Here is a 9,943-nt window from a genome sequence, read left to right as displayed (position 1 = left end):
ACTTGGAATGGAAAGTGGAATGGAATGCAATGGAATGTGGAAGGGAATGCTATGGAATGTAGAATGGAACACGGAATGGAATGTGGAATGGAAAGTGGAATTGAACGTGGAATGGAATGGAATGGAATGTTGAATGGAATGTGGAATGGAATGTGGAATCGAACGTTACATTCTACATTCCATTCCATTCCATTCCATATTCTTTTCCATTCCATTCCGCATTCCGTTCAATTGCATTCCACATTCCATAACACATTCCATTCCATTCCATTGCAGAATCCTTTCCATTCCATTCCACATTCCATTCCACATTCCATTCCACATACCTTTCCATTCCATTCCACATTCCATTCCATTGCAGTTCACATTCCATTCCATCTCATTCAACATTCCATTCCACATTCTATTCCTTTCCATTCCACATTCCATTCCATTCCATATTCCATTCCATTCCATTGCATTCCACATTTCATTCCATTCCACGTTCAATTCCAAATTCCAAATTCCATCCCATTCCATTCCACATTCCATTCCATTACATTAAACAGTACATTCCATGCCATTCAATTCCAGTCCGCATTCCATTCCATTCCATTCCATTCCACATTCCATTCCACATTCCATTCCACATTCCATTCCATTCCATTTCACATCCCATTCCACATTATATTCCATTCCATTCCACATTCTATTCCGTTCCGTTCCATTCCTCATTCCATTCCATTCCATTCCACATTCCTTTCCACATTCCATTCCATTGCATTCCAGGTTCAATTCCATTCCATTCCACATTCCATTCCATTCCATTCTACATTCCATTCCACATTCCTTTCCACATTCCTTTCCACGTTCCATTCCACGTTCCATTCCAAGTTCCATTCCACGTTCCATTCCATGTTCCATTCCATTTCATTCCACGTTCCATTACACATTCCATTCCATTCCATCCCACATTCCATTCCATGTTCCATTTTATTCCATTCCACATTCCAATCCAAATTCCGTTCCGCGTTCCATTCCACCTTCTATTAGACGTTCCATTCCACGTTCCATTCCACATTTCTTTCCATTCCATTTCATATTCCATTCCACGTTACATTCCATTCCATTCCACATTAAATTCCACGTTCCATTCCTTTCCATTCCACATTCCTTTCCATTCCATTTCAAATTCCATTCCTTTCCATTTCACATTCCATTCCATTCCATTGCATTCCACATTCCATTCTATTCCATTCCACAATCCATTCAATTCCATTTCATTCCATTCCATATTCCATTCCACTTTCCATTCCACATTACATTACATTCCCTTTCACATTCAATTCCATTCCAGTCCATTCCACAGTCCATTCCATTGAATTCCACATTCCATTCCAGATTCCATTCCAAATTGCAATCCACATTCCATTGCATTCCATTCCACAATCCATTCCATTGCATTCCATTGCATTCCACATTCCATTACTTTCCTTTTCACATTCCAATCCATTCCATTCGATTTCATAGCCCATTCCACTGCATTCCACATTCCATTCCACATTCCATTCCAAATTCCATTCCATATTCCATTCCATTCCATTCCACTTTCCATTCCATGCCATTCCATTGCATTCCACATTCCCTTCCATTCCATTCTACATTCCATTCCATTCCATTCGACATTCCATTCCATTCAATTCCACATTCCATTCCCCATTCAACTCCATACCATTCCACATTCCATACCATTCCACTCCTCCTTCAATTCCATTCCATTCCACATTCAATTCCCTTCCGTTCCGCATTCCATTCCAATTCTTTCCATTGCATGCCACATTCCATTCCATTCCATTCAATTACATATTCCATTCCTTTCCATTCCACATTCCATTCCATTCCATTACACATTCCATTCCACATTCCATTCCATTCCATTTGATTTTCCAATACATTAGATTCCCTTCGACATTCCATTCCATTCCACGTTGCAATCCATTCCTTTCCACATTCCATTACCTTCCATTTCACATTCCATTCCATTCCACATGCCATTCCATTCCATTCCACATTGCATTCCATTCAATTCCACTTTGCGTTCCACATTCCATTCCATTCCATTCCACGTTCTATTCCATTCCATTCCAAATTCTATTCCATTCCTTTCCACATTCCATTCCATTCCATTATATTCCTTTCCATATTCCACTACATTGAATTCTATGCCACTTTCCTTTCCATTCCCTTGCAACCCACATTCCATTCCATTCCTTTCCATTCCACGTTTCATTCCACATTCCATTCCACATTCCATTCCATTCCATTCCACATTCCATTCCATTCAATTGCATTCCACATTCCATTCCATTCCACTCCATTCCATTCCAATTTCCATTCCACATTCCATTCCATTCCATTCCACGTTCCAATCCATTCCATTCCACTTTGCATTCCACACTGCATTCCTCCATTCCACGTTCCATTCCATATTAGATTCCATTCCACTCCACATTCCATTTCTTTCCATTCCACATACCATTGCACAATCCATTCCACTCCATTCCATTCGACATTGCATCCCATTCTGTTTCCTTCCATTCCAGATTCCCTTCCCTTACATTCTACTTTCCCTTCCATTCCATTCCACATTCATTTCCACATTCAATTCCAAGTTCCGTTCCAAGTTCCATTCCACTTTCCATTCCATGTTCCATTGTACGTTCCATTCTGCATTACATTCCAAATTTCAATCCATTCCATTCCAAATTCCATTCCATTCCATTCCGTTAAATTCCACATTCCATTCCATTGCATTCCATTGCCCATTCCATTTGATTCCTAATTCCATTCCACATTCCATTCCATGTTCCATTCAATTCCATTCCACATTGCATTCCTTTCCACATTCGATTCCACATTCTAATCCTCATTGCATTCCATTCCATTACGCATTTCATTCCATTCCATATTCCATTCCACATTCCATTCCACGTTCCATTCCATTCCATTCCACATTCCATTCCCCATTGCATTCCTTTCCACATTCGATTCCACATTCTAATCCTCATTGCATTCCATTCCATTACGCATTTCATTCCATTCCATATTCCATTCCACATTCCATTCCATGTTCCATTCCACAATCCATTCCACATTGCTTTCCATTTCATTCCACATTCCATTCCATTCCATTCCACATTCCATTCCACATTTTATTCCATTCCATTCCTCATTCCATTCCACTCCATTCCACATTCCATTCCACTCCATTCCAAGTTCCATTCCACGTTCCATTTCATTCCATTCCACATTCCATTACATTGCATTCCATTCCATTCCATTCCACATTCCATTCCACGTTCCATTCCATTCCATTACATGATCCATTCCACATTCCATTCCATTCCATTCCATTTTCCATTCCACATTCCATTCCACGTTCCATTCCACGTTCCTTTCCACGTTCCATTCCATTCCAATCCACGTTCAATTCCACACTGCATTCCTTCAACGTTCCATTTCACTTTCCATTACACATTCCATTCCACATTGCCCTCCATTCCATTCCGCTTGCCACTCCACGTTGCATTCCACAATCCTTTCCATTCCATTCCACATTCCCTTCCATTCCATTCCACATTCCATTGCATTCCATTCCACATCCCATTCCACATTTCATTTCGTTCCATTCCACATTCCATTCCACATTCCAGTCCATTCCATTCCACAATCTAGTCCATTCCATTCCAGATTCCGTTCCACATTGCATTCCACGTTCCATTCCATTCCATTCTGTGCTCCATTCCATTTTCCATACCACGTTGCATTCCACGTTCCATTCCACGTTCCATTCCACTATCTATTCCGTTCCATTCCACTTTCCGTTCCACGTTCCTCTCTGTATTTCATGCCACGGTAAATTGAAAATTCCATTCCGCATTCCATTCCATTCCATTCCGCATTGCATTACATTGCAGTCCACATTCCATTCCACCTTCCATTCCATTCCATTTAATCATGCCAATCTATTCCATTCCACCTTCCATTGCATTCCATATTCCTTTCCACATTCCATTCCATTCCATTCTGCGTTACATTCCACATTACATTCCACATTCAGATGTACATTCCATTCCACATTCCCTTCCATTCCATTCCATTCCACATTCCATTCCACATTCCATTACATTGCTTTCCACATTCCATTTCACATTCCAATCCACATTTCATTGCACATTCCATTCCTGTCTATTCCACGTTCCATTCTTCTCTCCTTTCCACATTCCATTGCACATTACATTCGACGTTCCATTTCATTCCATTCCATTTTCCACTGCACATTCCATTGTACATTCCATTACAAGTTCCATTCCACATTCCATTCCACGTTGCTTTCAAATTTCCATCCCATTCAAGTTCCATTCCACATTCCATTCCATTCCATTCCACATTCCATTCCACATTCCATTCCATTTCCATTCCACGTTCCATTCCACTTTCCATTCCATGTTCCATTCCGTTCCATTCGACCTTCCATTCCACATTCCATTGCACTCCATTCCACTTTCCATTCCACTTTCCATTCCACATTCCATTACACATTCCATTCCACATTTCCTTTGGCTGCAATCCACATTCCATTCCACCTTCTATTCCATTCCATTCCACATTCCTTTTCATATTCCATTCAATTTCCATCCTCATTCCATTCCACATTGTATTACACATTGCATTCCGCATTCCCTTTCACATTCCGTTCTGTTCCATTCCACATCCCATTCTACATTCCATCCCATTCCATTCCACATTCCATACCATGTTCCTTTCCATTCTGTTCCACATTCCATTCCATTAATTTCCACATTCCATTCCACATTCCATTCAACGTGCCATTCCATTCCATTCCACTTTCCATTGTAATTTCCATTAGACATTCCATTCCATTCGATTCCACGTTCCGTTCTACATTCCGTTAAATGTTCCATTCTTCGTTCCATTCCACGATCCATTCCATTCCATTCCACATTCCTTTCCATATTCCATTCCATTCCATTCCACATAGCCTTCCATTGCATTCAAAATGTCATTCCATTCCATTCCACGTTCCATTCCACCTTTGATTCCATGTTCCATTCCAAGTTCCATTCCACGTTCCTTTCCAAGTTCCATTCCACGTTCCATTCCATTCCATTCCACGTTCCATTCTACGTTCCATTCCATTCCACGTTCCATTGCATTCCATTGCATTTTCCATTCCACATTTCATTAAATTCCATTCCACTTTACTTTCCTCGTTCCATTCCACATTCAATTCCACATTATATTCCGTTCTATTCCACATTTCATTCCACAATCCATGCCATTCCATTCCACATTCCTTTCCACGTTCCATTCAACATTCCATTCCACATTCCGTTCCATTCCATTCCACATTACATTCCACAGGGAATTCCATTATATTTCACATTCCATTCCATTCAATTCCTTATTTCATTCTATTCCTTTGCATTGCACATTCCATTCCATTCCATTCCATTCCTTTCTATTCCACATTCCATTCCAGTGCATTGCACATTGCATTCCATTCCATTCCACATTCCATTCCGCATTCCATTCTAAGTTGCATTCCATCCCATTCCACCTCACATTCCACAATCCATTCCACCTTGCATTCCGCATTCCATTCCACATTCTATTCCACGTTCCATTCAACTTTCCATTCCATTCAATTCGACGTTCCATTCCACATTCCTTTCCATTCCATTCCACGTTCCATTCCACATTCCATTGCACATTTCATTCCGCGTTCCATTCCACATTCCATTCTACGTTCCATTCCACATTCATTTCAACTTTCCATTACACATTCTATTCCATTTTATCCCACCTTCCATTGCATTCCACAATCCATTCCACATTCCTTTCCATTCCATTCTACATACAATTCCATTCCATTCCACATTACATTCCACATTCCTTTCCATTCCATTCCACATTCCATTCCATTCCACATTCCATTCCATTCCATTCCACATTCCATTCCATTCCATTCCACTTTCCTTTCTACATTCCTTTGCATTCCATTCTATTCCATATTCCATTACATTACATTCAACATTCCATTCCATTCCATTCCACAATCCATTCCATTCCATGCCACTTTGCAATCCACGTTCAATTCCACTTTCCATTCCATTCCATTCCGCATTCCACTCCATTCCATTCCACGTTACATTTCATTCAATTCCACGTTCCATTTTACTCCATTTCACATTCCATTCCACTTTCCATTTCACATTTCATTCCATTCCATTCCATTGCATTCCACATTCCATTCCATTCCAATCCATATTCCATTCTACTGCATTCCACATTCCATTCCATACCAATCCACCTTCCATTCCATTCCATTCCACATTCCATTCCATTCCATTGCACATTCCATTCCATTCCATTCCACAATCCATTCCACATTGCATTCACCCTTCCATTCCATTCGACCCTATTACACATTCCATTCCATTCCATTCCACAATCCATTCCATTACATTCCACATTCCATCCCACATTCCATCCCACGTTTTTTCCATTACATCCCACGTTCCATTCCTCGTTCCGTTAGGCGTTCCATTCCATGTTCTGTGGCATTCATTCCACGTTCCATTCCATATTCCATTCCATTTCGGTCCACATTCCAGTATATTCCATACCACATTCCATTCCATTACATTCCACTTTCCATTCCATTACATTCTAAGTTTCATTCCATTCCATTCCACTTTCCCTTCCACTGCATTCCATGATCCATTTCATTCCATTCCTCTTTTCATTCCACATTCCATTTCACATTCCATTCCACATTCCATTACATTCCATTCCATTCCATTCCACTTCGCATTCCATTCCATTCCACTTCCTATTCCATTCAATTCCACACTCAATTTCATTCCATTCCACACTCCATTACATTCCATGCCATTCCATACCACATTCCATTCTATTCCATTACATTCCATTCCACATTCCATTCCATTATGTTACATTACATTCCACATTCCATGCCATACAATTCCACATTCCATTCCATTCCATTCAATTCCACATTCCATTCCATTCCATTCCATTCCACATTCCATTCCATTGCATTCCACTCCATTGCACATTCCATAAAATTCCCTTCCATTCTGCATTAGATTGCTTTGCATTTCAAGTTCATTTCCATTTCATTCCACATTCCATTCCATTCCATTCCTTTCAATTCCATTCCACATTCCATTCCACATTCCATTCCCTTCCTTTCCACATTCATTTCCATTCCATTCCACATTCCATTCCACGTTCCATTCCACGTTCGTCCTCGTTCCATTCCATTCCATTCCACATTCCATACCATTCCATTCCTTTCCATTCCACATTCCATACCATTCCATTCCCTTCCATTCCCATTCCATACCATTCCATTCCATTCCATTCCAGATTACATTCCATTCCATTCGAAGTTCAATTCTACGTTCCATTCCATTTCATTCCACATTCCATTCCCCATTCCATTCCACATTCCTTTCCACTTTACATTCCATTCCATTCCGTGATCCATTCCACCTTCCATTCCATTCCATTCCACGTTCCATTCCACATTCCATTCCACGCTACATTCCACATTCCATTCCACGTTACATTCCATGTTCCATTCCACGTTCCATTCCATTCCATTACACTTTCCTATCGACTTTCCATTATGTTCCATTCCGCTTTCCATTCCACATTCCATTCCACATTTCATTCCATTCCATTCCACTTTACATTCGACATTACATGCCATTGCATTCCACTTTCCATTCCACAATCCATTGCATACTCTATTCCACATTCCATTCCACATTCCATTCCGTTCCATTCCACATTGCAGTCTGCATTCCATTCCACATTCCATTCTACATTCCATTTCATTCCATTCCACGTTACATTCCCCATTCCTTTCCATTCTACATTCCATTCCACATTACATTCCATTCCATTCCACATTCCATTTCACATTGCATTCCATTCCAGTCCGCATCCCATTCCATATTACTTTCCCTTCTTTCCGTATTCCATTTCAGTCCATTACACTTTACATTCAACATTTCATTCCACATCCCATTGCATTCCTTTCCACATTCTATTCCGTATGATTCCATGTTCCATTCCAGATTGCATTCCACATTCCATTCTAGATTCCATTCCACTTTCCATTCCATTCCATTCCATGTTCCATTCCATTACATTCCACTGTCCATTCTTCTTTCCATTCCACATTCCATTCCACATTCCATTCCGTTCCATTCCATATTCCATTGCACATTCCATTCTACATTCCATTGTGTTCCATTCCACATTCCATTCCACTTTCCATTGTACTTTCCATTCCATATTCCATTCCACATTCCATTCCATTCCATTCCACATACCATTCCACATTCCATTTCATTCCATTCCACATTCCTTTCCTCGTTGCATTGCATTCCGATCCACATCCCTTTCCGCATTCGATTCCATCGTTTTCACATTCCATTCCATTCCATAACACATTCCATTCCACTTTTCTTTCCACATCCCATTAATACCCATTCCACATTCCATTTCACTTTCCATTCCACATTCCCTTCTACATTCCTTTCCATTCCATTCCACATTCCATTCCAGATTCCATTCCACATCCCATTACATTCAAATTCACATTCCGTTCCACATTCCATTCCATTCCCTTCCACAATCCATTCCACATTCCATTCAACATTCCATTCCACGTCCCATTTTCATTCCATTGCATTTCGTTCCACATTCCATTCCACAATCCATTGCATTCTAATTCACATGGCATTCCACATTCGATTACATTCTTTTCTATTCATTCCACCTTCCATTCCACATTCCATTCCACTTTCTATTCGGCAGTCCTTCACTTTCCATTCCACATTCCATTCCATTCCTATCCACATTCCATTCCATATTTAATTCCTTTCCATTCCACATTCCATTCCATTACATTCCACATTCCATTCCATTGCATTCCATTCCATGTTCCATTCCAATTTCCATCAAATTCCGTTCCATATTCCACTACATTCCATTCCACATTCCATTCGATTCCAATCCACAATTCATTCCACATTTCTTTCCATTCCTTTCCACATTCCATTCCACAATCCATTACATTCCATTCCACATTGCATTCCAGTCAATTCCATTCCATTCCACGTTCCATTCCACCTTCCATTACATTCCATTGCACTTTCCATTCTACACTCAATTCCACATTCCATTCCACATTCCATTGCTTTCCATTCCACATTTCTTTCCACATTTTATCCCACGTTCAATTCCACATTACATTCCACGTTCCATTCCACGTTTCATTACACATTCATTCCTATTTAATTTCACCTTCCATTCCACAGTCCATTCCGTTCCATTCCAAGTTCCATTCCATATTCCATTCCACTTTCCATTCAATTCCATTCCACTTTCCTTTCCACGTTCCGTTTCATTCTATTCCGCATTGCATTCCAAATTCCATTGCATTAGATTCCAAATTCCATTCCACACTGCAATCCATTCTCCATTCCACATTCTATTGCCTTCCATTCCACATTCCATTCCACAATCCAATCCACATTCCAATCCGCTTTCCATTCCACATTCCATTAAAATACCTGACACATTCCATTCCACATTCCATTCCATTCCATTCCTCACTCCATTCCACATTACGTTCCACATTCCGTTCCATTCCATTTCACATTCCATTAAACATTCCATTCCACTTTCCACTCCTCGTTCCATTCGATTTCATTCCATGTTCCGTTCCACATTCCATTCCATTCCATTCCACTTTCCATTCCACATTCCATTGCTCTTTACATTCCGTTCCATTCCACATTGCATTCCACATTCCATTTCATTCCATTCCACATTCCATTAC

Source organism: Pongo abelii, chromosome 13 (assembly GCF_028885655.2).
Source record: "Pongo abelii isolate AG06213 chromosome 13, NHGRI_mPonAbe1-v2.0_pri, whole genome shotgun sequence".
Lineage (NCBI taxonomy): Eukaryota > Metazoa > Chordata > Mammalia > Primates > Hominidae > Pongo > Pongo abelii.
The sequence above is the reverse complement of the archived record's forward strand: the minus strand, read 5'-3'. Positions refer to the sequence as shown.